The 20,307-nt window shown below is 42.5% G+C and overlaps 1 protein-coding gene across 1 annotated transcript in view; it reads left to right on the top strand.

Moving 5' to 3' along the window:
* The first annotated feature begins 693 nt into the window (after positions 1 to 693).
* Positions 694 to 20,307, top strand: part of LOC130141931 (general transcription factor II-I repeat domain-containing protein 2-like) — a 56,444-nt gene continuing 36,830 nt past the window's right edge. Inside the window, exon 1 of the mRNA XM_056323228.1 lies at positions 694 to 2,097. The gene's annotated coding sequence lies outside the window, so the exon portion shown is untranslated. The remainder of the gene's footprint in view (positions 2,098 to 20,307) is intronic.

Genomic DNA, 20,307 nt, shown 5'->3' on the forward strand with positions numbered 1-20,307 from the left:
TGGGATATGATAATTCAGGGAATTAAGGATTCTGTACCCAGAGGACAAAATATTAACAAAGCCTTCAATGAACAACAGAAAAAGGATGAAACCCCCACCGAATGGCTAGAAAGGCTGAGAAAGAGTTTTCAGCTATATTCTGGACTAGACCCTGATAGTCAAGTGGGTCAAGCCCTGCTGAAAACTCAGTTTGTGGCTAAATCTTGGATCGATATAAGGAAAATGTTAGAGAGTCAGAAGAGACAGGCTAGAATCTTGGTGGCAGCTGTAAGAGAAGGACAAAGTCAGGACAGGAGAGGAGAAAGGCCCCAGAAGGGCCCAGAAGACCCTAAAGGAAAGGGATTTGGCTCACAAGATTTAGAGTGGGTTTATTGCTACAAGAGGCGGGCATTTCCAAAGAAATTGTTGAAAAAGGATAATGGATGAAAAAGTTTTAAAAGAAGATTAGGGGGGTCAGGGGCTCTATTTGCTGGGGACACCTAAGGTTACCGAGCCCTTGATAAAATTAAAATTGGGTCCTCAGCATGAAGTGTTCGAGTTCCTTGAGGACTCGGGTGCCAAAAAATCAACCATCCAAAAGTTACCCTCTGTGTGTGTGGAATCAAAGGATAAACTCCAAGTAATCGGTGCAAAAGGGGAACCTTTCAAAGTGCCCCTGATAAGGAATGTAACAATAGAAGCTCCAAATAAATATGGAGTAGGAACATTTTTATTGGTCCCAGAAGCTGAATATAATCTTTTGGGGCAAGATCTGATGGTGGAATTAGGAATCAATTTAGAAGTAGATCAAGAAAAATTAAAAATAAGATTATGCTTATTAACTATGGAAGATGAAGCTAAGATTAATCCAGAGACCTGGTATAGCCCGGGGTCGGTGGGAAAATCAAATATCAAACCAATCACGGTCTCCATAAAAGACCCAGATCAGCCAATTAGGATAAAACAGTATCCCATCTCTAGAGAAGGGAGAGAAGGGTTGCAGCCAGTAATTGAGAGACTTTTAACTGGTATCTCTCCCTTTGAAACGTTATATGGCATGCCTTATGACTTTGGATTATTAGTGGAACACCCGAAGGTCGAGGATAAAATTTTAACAGAATATATTTTAGAACTCACAGAAAGGAGACAGGAATTAAGAAAGAAGGGTTTGGTAGTACAAAGACCTCCCTTGGACATTTCCATATACCAAATTCAGCCTGGAGACCAGGTATTAATCAAAACCTGGAAAGAAACCTCCCTAACACCCCGTTGGGAAGGACCCTTTGTTGTTTTACTTACCACAGATACAGCTGTACGGACAGCGGAAATAGGATGGACTCACGCCAGCAGAATTAAGGGACCTATCTTCCCAGAGACGTGGACTGTGACGTCGGAACCAGGGGACCTCCGAATGAAGATAAGGAAAAACGAGGCCGGTAAATGAACCACTCCAGAAGGGAAGTAAGAAATAGTTTATATCAATGGTTCCAAATACCACCTGGAATTACCCTACGAAAGGTATATTTTGCACCCTGGAGTGAAGAACAAATACCTGACCAAATGGGGGGGAGCTGGATTATACAAACTGACAGGAACTCCTCAGATTTTTCCCTTTTGCTGTGAGACAGAGACAGATATACCCTAATCACCCGGTATAGGAGACATCTGTGGAATACCCTATTTAAAACACCCTACTGCCGGACACTTATGCTGGGTTGTTTGCCAATGTTTAAATTGTGATAAAAAGTGGTCTTGTGTTTCAATTAAGAGACAACCTTATTGTATGAAATGTCACAATAATCTGACACCTACCAGGGAACAACGGGCTCAAGCAGAAATTTGTAAATTATTTTGTGGATGGGAACTGTCAGTACCTGAACTTTGGGAAGTATATGAAACAGACTGGTATAGAGTTTTAGGACAGTGTACTATAAGATCCTGGAAACGGGCACAACAACCAAACAGGTGGAAACATATCTGAGAGATAACTGACTCTTTAGACCCTGGAAATTATTGACAGGATAACAGCAAAATTCCCCTGAAGACGACCTGCTGCTGCCAAGAAGATATTGATATCCTGTTGCTCTCTGCAAAAGAGTAGACGAGGAAGGCAGAGAGGTACTAACAGTGGGGAAATGAAGGCTGTTATCCTGATAATAATATTAATTACCACAATTTTAGGAAATGAACATCAACCCTTCAATTGGACCTTAGGTCGATGGGAAGGTCCTGTTATATTGAAAACTAATGTTATGGCCGGTGCTCCAAGTTTCTTAGTATATCTCTGTGATTCAGTGCCCACACAACCATGTCTTAACCAGAGGGCTCATTACTTTTGTCCAAACTCAAACCCAGGAAAAAGTTATTGTAATTTTCCAAATAATGTTGTTATTGACTCTGACTTTTGGACCCTGTATCATCAATAAATTTGTAATTTTTGTTAAAAGCAGGTTGGAAAAAGTGCAGCTAATGGTAATGAAACAATCAGAAATGGAAATTAAAATTATACCAAATGAAAGTCCTGAATTAGTTGTGGCTTGTGAGGTATTATCTAGATTTAATCAGCAAATCACTTATAAATAAAAGAAGGGGGGAATTGTAATAAGTAACTAAGGGTAATTTGCTGATCAAATGGGCTTTTAACAAAAGGAATGATCTTGCTGCAACAGATTTGAGAACATTCTGTCTGTCGACAAAAGAGTTAACCATGAGGTTTTGAGATGTACTTTCTCAAGGCCAATGTTAAACCATAATCTCATGTTACTATGACAACCTTTGTCTTTGTCCAGACCTTAGTGTAAAAATAGATTAGTTTTGTAATATACAGCTTCTTGCTATGGGACTGAGAGCATAACTGTTTGCTTAAACCTGCCTTGAAGCTGAGGATAAAAGGGCTGTGTTACTTGTTGGAATTTGTGAGCCTGGATGGAACTACGACTCCCTGGCCGCCCAGCGCGCTGTTTTTGCTTTCCTGCCTTAATAAATACTTAGTGAATTTATTTTGGACTCTAGTTATTTCAATTCAACTATAACAATCACCACCCTTGTTTTCCCATCTGCAGACCCGCTGTTGCTCCTCCCTCTGTGGTTTCCCCCCCATATTTCCCCATTCTGCCCCCCATTTCCCCCATTTTCCCCCTCTATTGTTCCTCCCTCTATTGTTCCCCCTCTATATTCCCCTCTCTATTGTTCCCCACTTTATGTTCCTCCCTCTATTGTTCCATCCATAATGTTCCTCCCATCTATTGTTCCCTCCTGTTTCTTCTCTATATTCTTCCTTGTTCCCTTGTGTAGTTTCATTCTGTTTCCTCCCTCTGCATTCCCTCTCTTTATGTTTCCCTGTCTATGGTTTTGTCCTCTACTTTTTTCTTCTGCATTGTTTCTCCCAGCTTTTTCTTCCCTCCCTCTTTGTTCCTCATTCTGGTGTTCCCCCCCTAAGTTGTGTCATATCCCATCCCCCCTCATATTGTTTACCCCTCTATTATTCCTCTGTGAAACAGTTCTTCTTTCAGGTCACTTATAGACAGGGCTCTCAAGCTCACTGTAACCCAGAATATGCATTCTCTAGTGTCATGGTTTAATCTCATCCAGCAACTGGAGTACCATGCAGCCTCTTGCTCACTCCCCCCCTCTTCCCCAGTAGGATGGGGAGGAGAATCAGAAAAAGGTAAAACCTGTGAGTTAAGAACAGTTTAATAATTGAAATAAAATAAAAATAATAATAACAATAGTAATTGTAATCAGAGAGAGGGGGAGGGAGGAATAAAACCCAATGGAAAAAAACCCAAATTATGCACAATGCAATTACCACCTGCTGACCAACGCCCAGCAGTGGTCTGCTGCTCCTGGCCAACTCCCCTCAGTTTATATACTGAGCATGACATCATATTGAAAAGGGGCTGCTAAATCTTGTAAATAATATGACCTCTTAACAATCGACTTTTTTTATACCTTAATTGTTTGCAATTAATCTTTGTATACTTGTAAGCAATAAATCCAGGTTCTAACAAAGAGGTAGCCCTGGAGGATGAAGGAAAACCAGCCCAAGGCCAGTGATTCCAGGCCAAGAAAGAGACTGAGATGACCTGGTTTAAGACCATATATGGGGACTACAAAGGAGAACTCTGGCCAACTGATTAGAGAGTGGGTGGATTTGCAGACCCTCGAGACCACCAAAGACCCCCACTCTGGACAACTGGGTATGTGTGAAGGGAAGGGCAAATATTATAATTAGTATTGGGGTATTCTCATGAATATGTATGTCTTTTCCAGGAAATTTGTTGAATATGTATACACATACTGCATAAAAGAGCTACCTGAGAGAAGGAAGCTATGCACGTTAGGTGGAGCTATCATACCCTGTGCATCCAGCGCTGTTAATAAAGAATACTGCTTAACAGTAATAAACTTGCTGTTGAGTGATTTTTCTTTGTTTCAATACGTTATGGAATATCCCTTTGACTAGTTCAGGTCATCTGTCCTGGCTATGGTCCCTCCCAGCTTCTTGTGCACCTACTCACTGGCAGAGCATAGGAATCTAAAAAGTCCTTGTGTCACCAAAATCAGGAATAAGAAAACTCCTTAACACCAATGTAGCATTAAGAAGCAGGCATTCTTTATTGCAGCGCTGGATGCATGGGGGATCGATCCACCTAACATGCATGCCATATGTTTCATTCAAACAAAATTATATAGTCCACACATGCTTATGCATTACATTTCTCAGAAAAATCATACATATTCATTCAATAGGAGGTACTATGCTAATTAATCATCACGTATTCTCCTTACGGGTATCTCTGAGTCTTTTAAGGGGTCTCAAACAATAGTTGACCCTATTGTTACCGAAATCTCGGAATGAAAAACTTATTGACACCAATGTGATGTAGATAAGCAGACACTTCTTTATTGACGGCCGGGTGCGTGAGCGAGTCCTCTCACGATCAACGCACACCAGGTCTCAAAATCAGACTCCATATATAGAACTTTTTCATACATATTCATTAAATATTCATGCATAATCATAATATTCCCCGTAAATCATTAACATACTCTCCTCCTATATCCGATTCTGTGCAGTAGAGCTTAGAAAGGTCTAGAAATGGGTCTGGGGTACGATTTGGGTAGGTGGTATATGAGTCGGTGGTCGCGATCTCCCCCTGCTGGAATTACCTTTTACTAAAGTTCACGGTTTCTTGGCAGGTAACTACAAGCTGTTCCAGTCGACTCTCCCCGGTTTCCATTCATCTCATATTCTGACATTTCAGTACACCTCTGCATACAGAAGACTGGTCAAATACAAAGAAACCTTTCAACCCTAAAGTTATTACTTAAGTTTTAACAATGGTTCCAGCCCCTTCTTCTAGCCTTGGTACAGGATGTACAGAAGATCTCATAACAGCTTTTACTGTGCAGCTATAAGTTTCATTTAAAATATTTCTTATCCTTCTATATTTTAATTTTATAAAATGATTTTATAAAATCAATTAATCAAATAAAGTCAATCAATCTTAACTTATTAACAAATCGATAACACTATAGTTACAGCTGATGGATCACTGAACCTTAATTTAGTTCCCTTATATGGAGACCCCCCTCTCTCTGTGTTCCCTGCCCTCTGTGGGTCCCCCTATACTTCCCCACCCCATACTTACCTCCCAGTATATCCCACTCCCATAAGTATATCCCCACCCTCCAGGATTCTTCTTTCCCCAGATGCTTCCCTGCACTGATGTGCTCTCCCCTGTCCTGATGATGCTTCCCTCATCTCTGATGTTCCCATTGCTGCTCAGGGAGTGGCCAGACATGGGTCAACAGGCAGTAAGCAATTGTATTGTGCATCACTTGGGATTTGGGGGTTTTATTTCTCTCTCTCTTTTTGTTATCTCCCTTTCCGTTACAATTCTTATATTATTTTTATAATATTTTATTGTATTTAAATTATGAAACTGTTCTTATCTCAACCCACAGAGTTTACCTTTTTCCAATTCTCCTCCCAATCCCACTGGGGGAGGTGTAAGGGTGAGCGAGCATCTGCATGGTATGTAATTGCTGGCTGGGTTTAAACCACGACAGTCCTTTTCAGCACCCAACATGGGGCATGATGGGTTGATATAGAGACAAATCTTACTAGAACACATTAGAATAAATTTTTTATAAACATTCATTATACTAGTTTAATAGTCGCTGGTCACAATATTGATTTATTTGCTCTCAGATTTGGTGTGCTTGTTCTTAAATTTGCATCGTGTAATACATTATTGTAAATATATGCTCCTTGTTGTGCTGTTTATCACCCATGGGAACTGGGCTAAAGTTACCATGTCATACTTTGTAACACTGGCTTATTATACGATAGAATTGCCGGTCATGAAAGTAAACTGGTATTTGTACTCAGCATTGCTGTCACCTCTGTATTTCGTGAGACATCTAATGGGAACTATTAATAATTACACCTTTTGCCTATTCTCCTCAAAGAGCCAACCTATGGAGGAGACATCTTCCTACATCTTCTCCTTCCCTGTCAGGTTAATTATAGAAGTGTTTGAGAATTTTGAAAATTGTGAATAACCTTGGGATGTTGAAAACAGCATGGTCCTATTGCTAAGAACCAGCATGTTGCTGAATGTTCTCCAGATCTTGTTTAGGGTTAAGCAACTATTTAAGAATACCACCCAGAGATCTGCCCCAGGGCTGGACATTTATGAACAACTGGGATACATCTGTGAAAATGCAGTAATAGGGAATGAAGATCTATGTCTAGATATTGAAAAGGGTACGTGTACTTTTGAAATGTTTCCACGTATTGAAGCCCAGTCACAAGTGTTTTATGTAGGAAATGGATGTGTATGTGTTAGAACTTCTTGTGTTAGCATTACTATTGATAATTGTCATGAAAAAGCCAATGGTAATAATTTTTGTGTATGTAATTTTACTAGAATTGTAGGCTGTGACTTTGATTATGTTGTTCCTATAACTACTAGACAGGTAATTGAAGCTGATTATACCCTGTATCACAATGTACCTAAATTACAGATAGGCATGAACATTAGCCTCTTTAAAGCAATGCTCAGACACCCTGACATAGAAAAACTGGTCCAAGAAGTAAACAGTACAGCCCAACGCATGCTTTGGCAGGTAAAACACGACTCTGAAAATATAAAATCTATCTTAGCCAATGCAGAACAAGTAGGAGAACATTATTGGTGGGACATCTTTGCAGGACATTCCCCTAAAGCAACACAAGTATTCCACTATTTAATACATCCCATACTAATCACGTTGGGAGGAATGATCCTATTATCCCTCTTGAATGTCTGTCTGTGGTATAAACTAAATGCCATACTTAAAAGAACGCAAATAATATGGACAGTGATACTTGTCTACCAAAGCCCTTTGTCTTTGAAACTTCACGAAAGAATTCTTAAGTCTTAAGAAAAGGGGGGATGAAACAGAACAAGATCTTAAAAAAAAAGATTAGTCATGATGAGTTTGGTACAATGCTCTGGGTGATGCTCTGTTTGTGTTGAGAAAGGAATGTACTCTGAATAATTAGAAAAGATAAGGTGGGCACCTGAAGGAGAAAAGGAGACCATCAAGTCAGGAAATCGTTGAACAAAGAAAATTGAAAGGTCTACTCCACTAGATCCCACCTATTGTGAATGGAATGATTAGGTGTCAAAATCAAATTAATATGTATGTATAGATATTATATAACCTCTCAAGGGGAAAACTGTTTAAAATATCTAAATTTTCACTGAAAACTGGAGCTAGTTTGTCCAGTGCAAATCAGCTAGCTCCCCAACGTTGCATGAAATAAATACCTTTGCTGCTTAAAGACAAAATTTGTCTCTGAGCAGTTACTCTGTGCTGTTTTGGCATCAAGGAGAGGGACAACTGGGTTTACTGGACTGTGTGGATCTGATACCCTGGCAAGTCAGACACACAGGAATATAAAGCTCTAGTAGATACAGGTGCACAGTGTACCCTAATGCCATCAAGCTGTGAAGGGGCAGAACCCAATCATATTTCTGGAACGACAGGGGGATCTCAATAGCTAACTGTGTTGGAGCCTGAAATAAGCCTGACTGGGAATGAGTAGCAAAAACATCCCACTGTGACTGGCCCATAAGCTTTGTGCATCCTTGGCATAGACTATCTCAGGAAAGGGTATTTCAAAGACCAAAAAAGGTACCACTGGGCTTTTGGCATAGGTGCCTTGGAGACGGAGGAAATTAAGCAGCTGTATACTGTTGGGAGAGGGGTCCGCCGGAGTCAAGAAATTACTCAGTATGAGTTATGCATCTTGCTCATCTTTATTAGCTTCTAACACTTCTTATATAGCCTCGATACACAAGCATGTTCCCAAAGCAAAAATATAATTGGTTATTAGCCCCTAAGCACGCGCTGCTCTCACACCACTAATTATCATGATTAGAGCAAGCATTCTATCCATGCAGCTATTTGCGTTAGCTATGTTTTAGCCTTGCGGTTTGTTACTCCCTTTATTCCCATTCCGTTCTCTATCTCCCTTGGCCTTGCACCTGTCTTCCCTAACAGCTGCAGCTTGTTACAGCCACGGGTGGGTAGTACAACAAAGTTACTTGGTCTCAGGATTCAAGAATAGATCAAGGCCACTTTCTTGTTAACTTCAGCACAACAACTTCAGCACAATTCTAATTCCAGGCCTATTCTAATTCCAGGCCTGGATTGTGCAGATCTTTAGGGATTCTGTGGCCACGCTTCTGCAGCCATTCTTCTACAGTATACCTTGCCCGGTTTCTCAGAGGACCCTTCTGTTGTGGAGTTGCTGAAGGCCGAAAAACAACAGGTGCCAATTGCTACTGCAACAGTGCACTGGTGGCAACATCGCACCAACCAAGACTCCCTAATTCCCATCCATAAGCTGATTTGCCATCTGGAGAGCTAAGGAGTGATCAGCAGGACCCGCTTATCCTTTAATAGCTCTGTATGGCCAGTGTGAAAGTCTAATGGAGAATGGAGGTTACCAGTAGACTATCATGGCCTGAATGAAGTCACGCCACAGTGCTGCTGTATTGGACATGCTAGGACTTCAATATGAACTGGAGTCACAGTCATCCAAGCGGCATGCCACAAATGATATTGCAAATCTGTTTTTCTTAATCCCTTTGGCTGCAGAGTGCAGGCCACAGTTCACCTTCACTTGGAGGATGTCATGGTCCACTAAGTGGACTCGTTATGGTTCATTTACTATGATCTCAAAGTGCAAAAAATCAAGGCAACCACACCAAGGGGTTATGCTTTGATCAAACAGCACAAATTTATTGTTTGCCTGTAAAGCAGTATGCGATAGATAGAGTGACAGGAAAGGAAGAAAAAGTAAAGTAAAAAAGGAAAGAGGATTATTGTGGATAACTGACTAGCTGAAAAGGGTCACATAGACATAGTCCATCTGGCTGGACAAAAATGCACATCGCTCTCAGCTTATCTGAAGTAAAGCAAAATACACTGTCCTTGGCTGTTCTTGTTACTAATAACAGGAAGATTGTGGTGGGAAAAGAATGTTACAGGTGGGAACAGATAACTACAGAAGAGAAACAAGGGGCGGGCTTGGTATTTAGGCAACTAACCAATAATGAGCTTAACTTTTGTAATATGTATGAGCTAATTATAACAAGGCATAAAAGGTGACTGTAAGGGACAATAAACGAAGTCTGCTGATCACTCATATTGAGTGACTGTGTCTTCCCTCTGTCGCGACAAATGGCGCCCGAACAGGGACCCTAGAGAGGGCTGAACCTGCGAGCCACGGTTCGACGGAGATTCGGGTACCGGTCCTGAAAGCAGCGCAGGAGGCGGAAGGGCACAGTCCCCGCGCCCGGGAGCACCTACAGAGGGTCCCGCCGGCCACGCGTCGCCGAAGTCTCGCAAAGGCTGCAACAGCGCTGACGACGGTACGGAGAGACAAGCGACGTACGATTCGCTCATATGCTTTTTAGAAAAGCGGAGCGTTCGGGACATAGACTGTAAAAAGGCATTACCCGGGTTATTAGCGTATGGGGTAGCATCCGGGTCCCCCGCGGCAGCGGCGAGCGGCGGCGCAGCCCGGCAGGCCCCGTCCCGGCCGCGGTTTCTCTCCGAGGCGGCACCCCCCCCCCTCCGATCGGCGCCATGGCGATGCAAGCGGCCAAGCGAGCTGACATCCGGCTGCCCCCAGAGGTCAGTCGGGTCCTTTATATTCGGAACCTGCCGTATGAAATCACAGCGGAGGAAATGTAGGATATCTTTGGGAAATACGGACCTAGTCGACAAATCAGAGTTGGAAACACTCCTGAAACAAGAGGAACAGCTTAAGCTTCTCAAGGAAAAATACGGAATTGATTACAAACCCACCAACCCCCCCCCCCCCCCCCAAAAAAAAAAAGTGCTTCAGATGTCACCTACAAGAAATGGGTTTCTGCCTTGACCTAGCAAACATCTCTGTGCTTAAAGAGAAGCCTTTTTGCCTTGATGGAGATAATTTATTCTGTATTCTGTATTTATGCTGTATTCTGAATGTGGAAATTGGTTGGGACTAGGAGGCTGGCTTAAAGGCATTTTGCAAACGGGATTATTATTTTTGGTCATTATTGTAATAATAGTTTTTTGATCAAAACCAGCCAAAATTATTTGTAAGCATTAGGCATATCTGAAGAGAATGCCTTTGTTTGAATCAGCAGTTAAGGTGTAGTTTAGTCTGAGGCTGTGGTTTTATCTGCTTCTGGTGAATTTTTGAAGTGATGAAATCAGAGATACAAGGTATACTAAGAGTTATGAGGTAATAAGGTAATAATCTAAGTAAGGGTGCTGTCTTTTATATCTACAAGTGCAATATGCTTTTATGTAGCAGAGAGAAACTTTAACAATACTGTTGCTTGAGCGAGATGTGCATGTGACAACTTGGGAAAAGGGATATCACAACTGGAGTGCAACAGTGTTTCTATGTCTGGCAGAGTGAAATCTTTCAAGACCTGAGTTTAGACAGTCTAAAATAAATTGTTAGTACTCAGAAAACCCATCTTAAGCCTCTTTTGCTTACATAGTGTTATGGAAGTCAACTGCTTTTGTAGAGAATTAATGATTTTTTAATACATATTAACGAATACTACTATTTTAACTTGAGGCAGTTGAGTGAGAAATACTCACGTGTAGCATTTGAGGGAATGTCAGCATAAATCGCACTTACAGTAAGACTGCATTTTTAATTACTGTACTCGTTAAGGTTCAATGATGCCATAAGGCTAAGGCCTTTTATCACAGATCGGTTCTGAACTAAAAGGTGTGTGCACATGTAGATATGCACATTTGTGTTATTTTCCTTAATTGGCTACAAAATAATATAATTAGGTTGGGGACTAGATCTTGGGAATTTGTCTATTATACTTCTGTTTGTTAAGGAACGTGCATAACACACAGCACCCATGTAGGCTTGGCTTGTGGCACAGTTGTCAAATTTAGCATAGACATTCAGACAGATAAGCAACGTACTCTTCTTGTGTGTATGACCTACAAGCCATTATGGCTTAGTGTGTAAATCTGTATGTAACTATTGAAAAATCCCCTTATGAATGTATATAGCTTAGAACTAATTTTTTCCCTTTGTTAATTCTTTGATATCAATGAGGAATTCTTCAGAAACTGTATGGACTGGTTGGTTGCATAAGGGCAGCTGTTATTTGGACAGAAAATTGTTAATGGTCAGGGATTTTCCACTAAAATATTTGCAAATATTCCTAGTCAAACATCAGTTTGGTTTCTTTTGGGGTTTTGAGCTTGCATTAGTCCATGTTCAGAACTTTAAAATTACCTTTGAATTTTTTAAACTTTTTATATCACTGGAACAGAAAGAGCATCTAAATTGAAGCTTCAAGCTAACTTTATTTTTCAAGTATTTCAGGAATTATACTTCTGAACTGAGATTTTATAAGTTGGCTGTGTATTTTCCTGTGTTAAAACGCTGTTATTGAAAATGGTCAACCAAGCCTATGTCGCCCAAAATAAAAACGGGGGAATTGTGGATAACTGACTAGCTGAAAAGGGTCACATAGACATAGTCCAGCTGGCTGGACAAAAATGCACATCGCTCTCAGCTTATCTGAAGTAAAGCAAAATACACTGTCTTTGGCTGTCCTTGTTACTAATAACAGGAAGATTTTGGTGGGAAAAGAATGTTGCAGGTGGGAACAGAAAACTACAGAAGAGAAACTAGGGGCGGGCTTGGTATTTAGGCAACTAACCAATAATGAGCTTAACTTTTGTAATATGTATGAGCTAATTATAACAAGGCATAAAAGGTGACTGTAAGAGACAATAAACGAAGTCTGCTGATCACTCATATTGAGTGACTGTGTCTTCCCTCCGTCGCAACAGATTATAGCTGGCACCATGGGTCCAAGGTGTCCCTATGGTCCCAGGTCCAGGCAGCGTCCCGCCGGTCCCGCCGATCGTCGTGATCCTTGGTGGGGAAGATCTTCAAAGTTCGGTTGCTAAGGAGCCATCTTTTATACCAAGCAACACACCTTGCTCCTCTTCCGGTCCATAGATTGTTGCCAGTCTCCGCCTTCTCGAGCAAGGTTACCATGCATGTACAAAGAGGAGTGCCCAAGGCATGGTTTGCCTTAGAGGCGGGTAGCTTCAGACCAGGAGGTGTGGTTTTTTATTATAATGATATTATAATGAAGAAAGCTCACCTGAAGTTCAAGTTTTCTGGTTCATTGCTATGACAGTGGTTGTGATCCATATTCTGGACAGTTGTTCCTTTCAATCCCAGGTTGCAGGGAGCGGCATAGTACTCCTCGTACCGTGCAGTTCTCCTTCCCAGGGTCTTTGCATCTTGGTGTCCATGGGGACCACATTCCATCCCCAGGTCTCTGTTGGCAATGTTGAGACAATATAATTCTCTTTGGACTGACTCTTACAGAGGGGCATCCAATACACCTGGAACCGATTGCCCTAGGGGTGGAAACACAGCCCTACCAACTGCCATGGACTGGTCCAGGCTGCACTGGAACGGGGTGGAGCTCCAGAACACCTGCAATACATTGATGATATCATCATGTGGGGCAATACAACAGAAGTTTTTTGAGAAAGGGAAGAAAATAATCCAAATCCTTGTGAAAACCAGTTTTGCCATAAAATAAAGGCCAAGGGACCCACACAGGACATCCAGGTTTTGGGAATAAAATGGTAAGATGGACCTCGTGAGATCCCAATGGATGTGATCAAAAAGATATCTATGTCTCCACCAACTAGTAAGAGAGAAACACAATCTTTCTTAGGCCTTGTGTGGCTTTTGGAGAATGTACATTCCAAACTACAGTCTGATTGTAAGCCCTCTCTATCAAGTGACCCGAAAGAATGATTTCAAATGTGGCCCTGAGCAACAACAAGCCTTTGAACAAATTAAACTGGAGATAGTTCATGCAGTAGCCCTTGGGCCAGTCCAGACAGGGGAAGATATAAATACTGCTCTACACCGCAGCTGGGAGGAATGGCCCTACTTGGAGTCTATGGCAGAAAACACCAGGGGAGACTCAAGGTTGACCCTGGGAAGTGATCATGGACTGGCCAGAAGGCAAAGAATTTGGAATGTCACCAGAGGAGGAGGTGACGTGCTGAAGAGGCCCCATAATATAATAAATTTCCAGAACACCAGAAGCAATATGCCTTGTTTACTGATGGGTCCTGCCATATTGTAGGACAGCATCAGAGATGGAAGGCAGCTGTATGGAGTTGCCTAAGGCAAGTCACAGAAATTCCTGAAGGAGAAGGTGAATCGAGTCAGTTTGCAGAGGTGAAAGCTATGCAGGTTGATTTAGACAATGCTGAATGAGAAAAATAGTCAATAGTTTACTTCTATACTGACTAATGGATGGTGGCTAATGCCCTGTGGCAGTGGCTGCAGCAGTGGAAGCAGAGAAATTGGCAGCACAGAGGTAAACCCAACTGGGCTGTTGCATTGTGGAAAGACATTGCTGCCTGGGTGGAGAACAGGGTTGTGAAGGTATGTCATGTAGATGCTCATGGACCCAAGAGTCGGGCCACTAAAGAACATTTAAACAACTAGCAGGTAGATCAAGCTGCTAAGACTGAAGTGGCTCAGGTAGGTCTGGATTGGCAACATAAGGGTGAATTATTCATAGCCGGATGGGACCATGACACCTCAGGCAATCAAGGAAGAGATGCAACATATAGATGGGCTCATGATCAAGGAGGGGTAGACTTAAGCATGGACAGTATTGCACAGGTTATCCATGAATGTGAAACGTGCTGCAATTAAACAAGCCAAGCGATTAAAGCATCTCTGGTATGGAGGATGATCGCTAAAATATAAATATGGGGCGGCTTGGCAGATTGACTATATCACACTCCCATAGACCGGCCAAGACAAGCACCATGTGCTTACAATGGTGGAAGCAACTACCAGATGGTTGGAAATATATCCTGTGCCCCACGCAACTGCCTGGAACACTATCCTAGACCTTGAAAAGCAAGCCTGTGGTGAATTGATGTCATGACCCTAAAGGAGTCATTTAGGATGACCTCCCTCTCCTCAAGACCAATGACCAAGTTCGTAATACCCTTGGACTTAATTAAGGTGAAACAACACCAACCAACCAGTCTTATGATTTATTAATACAAAATACAAGATGTGGTTAGATACGATAGCTCAATGGCAATTACTTTAACTGGATAAGCAAGTCCCGTGACACACATTGTTACATAGATTGGTCACTATTCAATAAAAAGAAAGAGAGGGGAGGAGAAGGGGGGGGGGGGGAGAGGAAAAAAAAGAGATATCACCACCTGTGGATCCAGCAGCATCCTGTTGGCCCTCTTCACCCTGGGTGTCTTGGTGGTGAGGGTCCCACCTGAGCTTTCATCGATTCAGGTTTTATGCTCTCGAGAGGATGCTTCCTCATTTACATACAAAGCAAGGGTGGATGTAGTCTGTGTCTGCACAAGCTCAATGTGTGAGCATTGGTCACAGGGGGTCCTCATCGGTAGTTGTGAGGGGTTTAGGCAACCCCTGCTGTGCACATGAGCAGTTGCCTTATGTTACCACAGCAGTTTCTTCTAGGAAGTGCTAGCTAGATCTAGCCTTCGCAAGACCTAAAGCCATTCCACCCTGTACCACCTTGTGGTTAACAAGTTAGGCAACAATGCCTCACTTGCAGCAACAGCCCATTTCAGTTCTGCTCCAATTTTAGCAGAACAGCTTTGCACCAGTTCCACTTGAATTTGTGTACTAAGCAATGTTTAAGGCAATTATCAATATATCAGTTCCTTACAACTAACCTTGGCTGGATGCCAGGTGCCCACCCAAGACAACCAAGAACAACAAGTCGGGGGGAAATAAGATGGGAAAAAAAATTGTGGGTCAAGATAAAGGTAGTTTAATGAAGCAATAGCAAAAGTCACATGCGCAGAAGCAAAGGAAAACAAAAGATGTTTTTCTCTACTTCCCATCAGCAGGGATGTTTGGCCACTTCCCGTGAAGCAGGGCTTCAGTACTAGTAGTGGATACTCTGGAAGGCAAATGTCATAAAAAAATGCCCACCCTTTCTCCTCCTTTCTCTTAGCTTTTATACCTGAAGCAGATGTCATATGGTATGGAATATCCCATTGGTCATTGTCCTGGTTTCATCTGGGATAGAGTTAATTTTCTTCTTAGTAGCTGGCACAGTGCTGTGTTTTGGATTTGGTGTGAGGACAATGTTGATAGCACACTGATTTTTTTAGTTGTTGCTGGGTAATGTTTATACTAAGTCAAGGACTTTTCAGTTTCTCAGGCCTGGCCGGTGAGAAGGCTGGAGGGGCACAAGAAATTGGGAGGGGACACAGCCAGGTCAACTGACCCAAACTAGTCAAAGAGGTATTCCATACCATGGGACATCATGCTCGGTATATAAACTGGGGGGATTGGCTGGGTCCTGAAGATCGTTGCTCTGGGACTGGCTGAGCATCGGTCAGCGGGTGGTGATCAATTATATTGTGCATCACTAGTTTTCTTTTCTCCCTTCTCTTTGGATTTCATTCCTCTACCCCTCTCCTTCCTTTTCATTATAACTGTTATTGTTATTATTATTGTTCTTTCATTTTTATTTTATGTCAATTATTAAATTGTTCTTATCTCAACTCTCACATTTTACATTTCTTTCTGATTCTCCTCCCCATCCCTCTGGGTGAGGGGGGAGTGAGCGAGTGGCTGCGTGGTACTTAAGTATTTACCGGGGTTAAACCATGACATCGAGAAAAAGGGAAAGAACTACTGATCAACTGTCAGCATTTTCAAGGTTTACCCTGTGTACCTTGTTATTTGTTTAGCTAATCAAGCATAGAAATGGGATGGGTGCTCTGTCAACCTTGCTGACATTCCCTCACTTTACTCTAGTTTGATTTTTTTTCATCCTGCTCTCTCTAGGGATTCTAAAAGTCCATCTCTACATTGTCTTCAGGTGTTCCTCTCTGTTTCTGTAGTATGATCCCATCCTGGGTTGGCCATCAGCCATGGTGTTCTCCCAGTGACTTCTTCAGCTTACCTCTGATTATTCTCGCAGATCTGTATACACTCATCTGAGGTAAAGACTAACTCAAATAATTGTTGGATGTCTACCCAAGTTGGATCATATGCTCTGAGGATACCCTGAATGGTCTGGACTACATTTTCTGGGTCATCTCTTAGCCTGAGCATCTGCTGTTGCCATAAGACTAAATCATTAATGGTAAAAGGAACATGAACAATTCTTAAAATCAAATGTCTGGGAACCTGCCTGGGTCCTATTTTGACTTGTTTTTACAGGAGCCTGAATCTCCAGTGCACTAGGAGATTCAGGGTCCTTAGGGTTGGGGGAAAATCAAGGGGACTTTGCAAAAACTCGCCATTCACCTGACATTTATGGTTGAGTGGAGGGGGGGGGTTGACGACTTCTTTCACCAGGTGTAATTATTCAAATTATATCAATAATCCATTTGTCCTGGGAATTGATTCTCTAATTGTAGATGCAAAGACTGCTGTCTATCCTCATCCATATAATGCTTTTTTTTTTCTCAAGAGGCCATGAGTTCCACCTATTTTCAGCCAAACCTTTAGATTTTCTTCTAAGAGCAACCCTTTCACTATACTAAGTCCTCCTCCCATCATTAACACATGTCTTTTAATGGCCCCCAAAAATTCTTCCACTTGCTAGACCGTGTATTCAAGTTCCCACATGAACTCACCTACTTGTTGGCAGTGGGATGTTGAATCAGAGGTGAGTGTAGCAACATAGCGATCCAGGAGTCAGCGGTGTCCCATCTGGGATGCCAACTGTAAAAGTCAGTTCTTCATTGGCTGAGGAGTGTGGCAAGGACGCTTAGCACAGAAGTACGAAGGGAATTTATTCTCTTATTTTATCTATGCACATAGTGGTGCCCCAGCCTAATGCATGGAGCACCCCAATAAAGAGGAAAGCAGGGTTTATATATGTCACAATACTGTTCTGCAGACCAATCAAATTACTCATGTTAAGAGGCAGGCTAATCAGTCACTATTGCTCCTGTGATCAGTATGTGATTGTCCCATGCAGGATCAGTAAATGCCTGTCCCATGCAGGTGGTGTGGACGTATGGACAGTGGTGTGTTCATTTTCATTGTTCTAAACCAATGTTCCATGCAGGTATGTCCATAGCTGGTGCAGTGCTGTGTTTTGGATTTGGTGTGAGAACAATGTTGATAACACACTGATGCTTTTATTTGTTGCTAGGTAATGTTTATGCTAAGTCAAGGACTTTTCAGTTTCTCAGGCCTTGATAGCCAAAAGGCTGGAGGGGCACAAGAAATTGGGAGGGGACACGGGCAGGACAGGTGACCCAAACTAGCCAAAGAGATATTCCATACCATGGGATTTCATGCTCGCTATATAAACTGTGGGGGGAGGTGGGTGGCTGGGGCCTGCTGATCATTGCTCTGGGACTGGCTGGGCATCGGTCAGCGGGTGGTGATCAATTGTATTGTGCATCACTAGTTTTCTTTTCTCCCTTCTCTTTGGATTTCATTCCTCTACCCCTCTCCTTCCTTTTCATTTTAACTGTTATTGTTATTATTATTGCTCTTTCATTTTTATTTTATGTCAACTATTAAATTGTTCTTATCTCAAGCCCTGAGTTTTACATTCCTTTCCAATTCTCCTCCCCATCCCCCTGGGTGAGGGGGGAGTGAGTGAGCAGCTGCGTGGCACTTAATTACCAGCTGGGGTTAAACCATGACAGTCATTTTGGGTCAGCTGTCCTGGCTATGTCCCCTCCCAAGATCTTGCCCACCCCAGCCTACTAGTGAGAGGGAGGGATGGTTGGAGACAGCTTTGATGATGTGTGAGCACTGCTCAGCAGTAGCAAAACACTGGTGTGTTATCACCACCTTTCTAGCTACCAATGCAAAGCACAGCACTGTGAGGGCTGCTATGGGGCTCAGCCAGACCCAATACAAAATCTTATGGGGACATGTTACTCCAGAAAGAATTGAGTCAGACAATGGAACTAATTTCTGAAACAGCCTCATAGACACCTGAGCCAAACAGAATGGCATTGAGTGGGTATATCACATCCCCTACCATGCACCTGGGAAAATCAAACGATGTAACAGACTGTTAAAAACCACATTGGATGCAATGGGGTTTTGGACTTTAAAACACTGGGATACACATTTAGCGAAAGCCACCTGGTTAGTCAACACTAGAGGATCTGCCAACTGAGTTGGCCCTGCTCAATCAAAGCCTTTATGTACTGTAGAAGGGGATAAAGTTCCTGTAGTACACCTTAGAAATATGCTGGGGAAAAGTCTGTGTCATTCCTGCCTCAGGCAAAGGCAAGCCCATCTGTGGGATTACTTTTGCTCAAGGACCTGGGAGTACTTGGTGGGTAATGTGGAAAGATGGGGAAGTTCAGTGTGTGCCTCAAGGGCATTTGATTTTGGGTGAAAATAGCTATTGAATCAAACTGTGTGATGCTAATTTCTATATAACACTGTATATTGTCATTTCTATATGCCCATCATTGCACTGGGTGCCTTGTGCCCATCTCTACTGCTCTGGGTTTGGAGATCTGAACCTGATTCCCTTCTGATAGCCATAGTAACAAAGAATGAACATTGATGAAACTAGACCAGTGCAATGGTGACAGAATCAGAACTGGCTTCAACATGCAACAGTCCAGCACCTCGCATCACCTTTCCTGCCTTGAAAGACTGTTATGACAGATGCAGCCCAACGTCATGGACTAAATTAACTCAATGGACTTTCAGAGGGGTGGTCCATAGACTAAGGGAATGATATCTGTGTGTTTATATCAAAAGATGAAAGGTGATTCGAAGAGGGTCCCCCGTGGAGAGTCGGCCAAGTCACAACAATCACACCAATATGGCTACATGCCGTGCTCACTTTATTAAACAAACAGGTCATATTTATAACTTAAACCAACCGCTCACACAACTTTACGCACAGGTGATTGGATAAAAGTCTCTGGGCCACGTGGGCGTCCGTGTCGCTGATCGGTGAGCATGCTGCAGGCGCCTGATCAGTGTGCCGATGAGAGTGTGCTGATTTCGCGGTTCCCAGGACTTGCTCTGCACCTGGCTTCTTGTTTGTGCAGAGCTTGTTTTCTTTCTCCCACTGCTTGTTCCCAGGACTAATTAAAACTGCTCTGCAGTTTCAACTAACAGGCCTGGGTTGTACAACCCGGACAATGGTAACATATGTCCTCGGTCCTTTAAAAATCCTTCTACAGTGATTATGTATTTGAAAGTGTAGCATGACATAAATGATATGGAATAAGGGGTGGATACTGCCCTAGTTTTGGCCAGAAGAGAGTTAATTTTCTTCTCAATAGCTGGTACAATGATGTTGTCACCGAAATTGGGAATAAGAAAACTCCTTAACACCAATGTAGCATTAAGAAGTAGGCATTCCTTTATTGCAGCGCTGGATGCATGGGGGATCATTCCACCTAACGTTCATGGCTTCCTTCTATGAGGTAGCTCTTTTATGCAGTATGTGTATACATATTCAACAAATTTCCTGGAAAATACATACATATTCATGAGATTGCCCCAAACTAATTATAATATTTGGCCTCTCCCTCGCACATGCCCAGTTGTCCAGAGTAGGGGTCTTTGGTGGTCTTGAGGGTTTGCAAATCCACCCACTCTATTCAGTTGGCCAGAGTTCTCCTTTGTAGTTCCCATATATGGTCTTAAACCAGGTCATCTCGGTCTCATTCTTGGCCTGAAATTGCTGGCCTTGGGCTGGTTTTCCTTCATCCTCCAGGGCTACC

The sequence above is a fragment of the Falco biarmicus genome, chromosome W (genome assembly GCF_023638135.1).
Source record: "Falco biarmicus isolate bFalBia1 chromosome W, bFalBia1.pri, whole genome shotgun sequence".
NCBI classification, from domain to species: Eukaryota; Metazoa; Chordata; class Aves; order Falconiformes; family Falconidae; genus Falco; species Falco biarmicus.